The following is a 4,300-nucleotide window of genomic DNA, read 5'->3' as shown; positions in this document are numbered from 1 at the left end:
ACAATTAGGTAACATGTATTTGTGTTTAATATCTTTTATTGTTACTTTGGTTAAATGGACAATTTATAATCGATTGACAGTAATCTGTGATCTTTTTGGTAAAGTTTCTAAACCTTTGATTTGTCTGACAAACTTCCCAGGGTTCAGGTTTTAACTGGAGACTTTTTTCTTAATCTTGAAATGGCTTTGGGGTGTTCCAGAGGGCCTCTGGAATACCCGAAAAAAAATGTTCTCTGTCTTTACAAAAGAGAAATATGATACTAACTAGGCTTATTTAGTATGTTAAACATTATAAATTACATGATCATAAACTTCTAGAGTATACTGTATGGGTAAATATTGTTAATATAAATGTTCCAAAATTGTACGAAATTTCCAAAATTATTATAAGACCTGATATAATGTTATCATTTGTAATTCTAGTTGCTATCTTAAAATGTTGTGTGCAAAACTTCTTTATAAATTTAATTGTAGTCAGATCTTTAACCATGTCATTTTAAGTCTTTTGTCATTTATTGAGTTATTATTTTGCTCTGTTACTTTTATAAAAATGTTTCATCTTCAGAACAATCCATAGAGTGGACCCTATGATAAAATATAGGTTTCAGAGAATAGATTTTGAAATCATACCTTGAAAATGAAGGAAGGTTTATAAAACTCTAAGGAAAAACTGGATTCATAAAAATGCTAACAAATGATCAAGATAAACAAGAATTGATTACATGGGACTAAATGACCTGAGAATCATTATCATTTTTATGATATTATGTTTGAAATATTGCTGATTTTTTATTATTTTTTTTTGTTTTTCAGATATAAGGAAACTTGTTTCTGTTAAATACCTAAAATTTAGAGCAATTTGGTGAATTATACCTCTGTAAACAGAATTGAAACATCTTTCTTTTTTCTCCCTTTCTTATCCCCCCAGAATTTGGAAACTCAGTGAGTTTTCTAATTTTTATGGCAATATGGTTTGCATAAGTTCAATAAGAATCAATTCTCTTTGTAACAGGGCACAATTGGAAGCTGGTTTTTATTACCAAGGATTTGATTGAAATGTCATGTTTTAGGCACACATGCATAGACTCAGATATGATCGATCAGTTTTAAGAAATTAAGACTGACATTAGAAGTCAATAAAAGCTCCTTGGGAAAACAGTCTGATACCTTGTTTATAGGGTTTCCAAGTGGCCTTTCCAGGTATATAAGGAAGGTCACTTCCTGGCAGATGCAGAGAAGCTCAGGATATTTCGGGGATCTCAAAAAAGGAGGAATTAACCCAAATCTAAAGGTATTACAAGCATTGTTTGGTGGCAAGTTTGTAGCTTGACCTCTTAGCCTCAAGAGACTGTTAAAATTCAATCTGTAGATCCTTTATAAAAAAAAAAATCCAGCAAAACAGATTTGAAAGAGCCTATGTGATCAATTGCTATTCTTGTTATATTTATATAAATAATCATGCCAAATTTATTGAAACTAGACTTATATTGCAAATAAATGAGTCTTAATTTGGTTATCTTTAGTAAAAATGAGGGTAGTTTTATAGAGAAAAAATATGTTTTAGTAGAAACTATAATAAACACGTGTGGATATTAAATTCTAGTCCTATTAACTTCTTTAAGGATCTTCTTATTTAGCTGTAAACTGAACTGTATCCTGAATTTTTTAGTTTCCTCAAGTATTTGGCTGAATCCTTCTGAATTAATGTTTTCATTTTTCTCTCATCTTTTGATTTGGAACTTTTGAGAATGAAAAATGCCTTTTTTTCATGAGCCTTGTAATTGCAAAGTGCAGCTAGATGATTTGATATAAACTTCAGAGAAATCACCACAACAGCTCATGTTTAGACAATCTCCTTGACTGATGTTGTGTAAGCCACTAAAAGTTTGCCAGGATACCTGATAACATCACCAGAGACATTTCAAACTGCAAAAGATACCTCAAGCCTGGTAACTACAAGTTTTGACTGGTAGCCCTCTAGGCTCAGAAACCATTATACTGGTTTATAATTTGTTCTAATCATTAACCTTTGTTTTTCTTTTGTTTCCATAGAATATACCTCTTTTTAGATACCTAACTGCTCGCAGTGACCTTTTTAGTTGGTTGCCAACGTGGATAAGTTTGTTATTTAGAAAAAATATTACAAGTTGCTGTAGTAATTCTACTTTTGTCTCTTTCTTAGATTATTTTTTATAATCTTTAAATGTTGTACCTGTTGCTTCTCTGAATTATGTAAACCCATAAGTCAAGCCCTAGCTAACATTATGCTTGCTCAACAGATTGAAATAGACACCTATACATTTCCAGAAAAAGTTACTCTTCAAGAAGATTAAAGATCCCCATTAATGGTTAACCAATGACTCTCCCTCTCTCTCCCCCTTCTCACTCTCTCTCTCACTCCCTCTTCCTCCTCTGCCTTGCTTGCTCACTCAAGCATGCTTGCACTTTTTCTCTCTCTCTCCCTCTTGTTTCCCATAATTGGCTTAATATATCTCATCACCTGAGGTGATTCTAGGACTTCCCTCCTCTGTGGGACATGACCTCATAGAAATAAGCCTTCTTAGAGTCAGTGGCAATGTCCTGAACATAAAAGGGCAACTTGAGCATAATTAAAATCGTGCAGACGTTCATCAGTGATGCTCTCTATGAAATATCTTCACACTGTTGTCATCATCCCTATTAAACTCTTTTTTATTCACACATATTTTGTTAAACTATTCTAAAATATATGGGGGATTAGTACTACTTAAAATGATCACAGATGTAAGTCTACAGTCATGCCACCCTGAACAATCCAGATCCCGTCTGATCTTGAAAGCTAAGCAGGGTTGGGCCTGGTTAGTACTTGGATGGGAGACCACCTAGGAAGACCAGGTACTGTAAGCGTAAAAAATAAGGGATTGTAAGCTGATAATGTCCTCAATCAAGGGTTGTCTTGCCTAAAAAAAAAAAGTTATCAGATCTAAAAATGTAAGTAATTTTTTTAAGTTACACTCCAAAGAAGAATAAACATTACAATGAGATAGTTACTTTCTCTTGGTATAATTTTTTCATATTCTTCATATAGATATAATTATTTTCTCTTGTTATGTATGACAATATGATTGAACTCTAAGTTCTATATAAAATGAGTAAGATTTTATTAAGCAAATATAACCCATTGAACTAACAGTTCTCAAGTTTCCATCAGCAATACAATTTTTTCAACCCTTCATAGTGAATCATGTTGCACTTTTACAAAATGTATTGGAAAGGATACTCCAGAGGAAAAAATGAATTTATAATAGGTGACAAATGCTCTCTGAGCAAGATTTATCTTAATAATTGGAGTGCTATTTAGTATTTGAGATTGTGAAGTACAAGTTTATAAATTGAAATAGATATTTGTTTAATATAAAACATATTTATTCTCTATAAAAATTAAAGAGAAGTATCCTAATATTCAAGTTGGAAATTAAATTTTTAAAATGTAAGAAATCCATTAGAGTAGGAAGAACTGATAAAAAAAATTCACATTGCAGTTTCACCTTGGGTTGTCTTCCAGCTCTGTCCCATTTTATTTATAAAGGAGTTATGATTAAGAGCATGGGCTTTCAAATTAGACTGACCTGGGTTTAACTCTGGACTCTGCTACTTATTATTGTATGAACTTTGGTAAGTCACTTACTCTCTTTATACCTCTGTTTCCTTTTCTATAAAATGGAGATAAAAGAGTTGATGAAGATTGCATGAGATAATGAATATAACTGTTTAATACAATGTTTGGTAAATAACAAAGAACTTAATATGTACCCATTATTATTATTAACCATGAAGTACCAAATTATCGTTAAATAATAATGTGTTTGAGACAGTTCTGCTCTATGGTAGTTTGATTGACTACTAGTATTTTATTGAGTTAAATAATTCGTTTATTATTGGGAATAATAGGTTTAAAACACTTAGTGACATAAAGCATTCAGTTTTTGTTGCTATATTCCGTTCAAGAATATAATAGGCTATGTGACTCATGATTTGTCTGATATTATTCTGTATAACTTTTACTTTTTCCAGGTAATTTCATTTACATTTGTTTTGATGGGTTGTTATAATAATTATATAAATAATTGTCATCCACAAAATTAGACTTTACATTCTAGTTACTTTCTAAGAGCAGCTTTATATTTTGATATAATTAATGGATAGCAAATAGCAAGTATGACATACCATATGTTATTTTTTTTAAGGCTCAGATGACTATGTTTTTCAAAATATAAATGAAAAAAAAAAAGCCTTTTCCACTCAAATGAGGCAATTCCAA

At 31.1% G+C, this 4,300-nt stretch overlaps 1 pseudogene; it reads left to right on the top strand.

Annotated features, from left to right (window-relative positions):
- Nucleotides 1-2,767: 2,767 nt before the first annotated feature.
- LOC112482035 lies at nt 2,768-2,886 on the top strand (annotated as a pseudogene).
- The last annotated feature ends 1,414 nt before the right edge of the window (nt 2,887-4,300 follow it).

The sequence above is a fragment of the Pteropus alecto genome, unplaced genomic scaffold (genome assembly GCF_000325575.1).
Source record: "Pteropus alecto unplaced genomic scaffold, ASM32557v1 scaffold175, whole genome shotgun sequence".
In the NCBI taxonomy this organism is placed as follows: Eukaryota; Metazoa; Chordata; class Mammalia; order Chiroptera; family Pteropodidae; genus Pteropus; species Pteropus alecto.
This window is presented reverse-complemented; position numbering and strand designations above follow the sequence as displayed.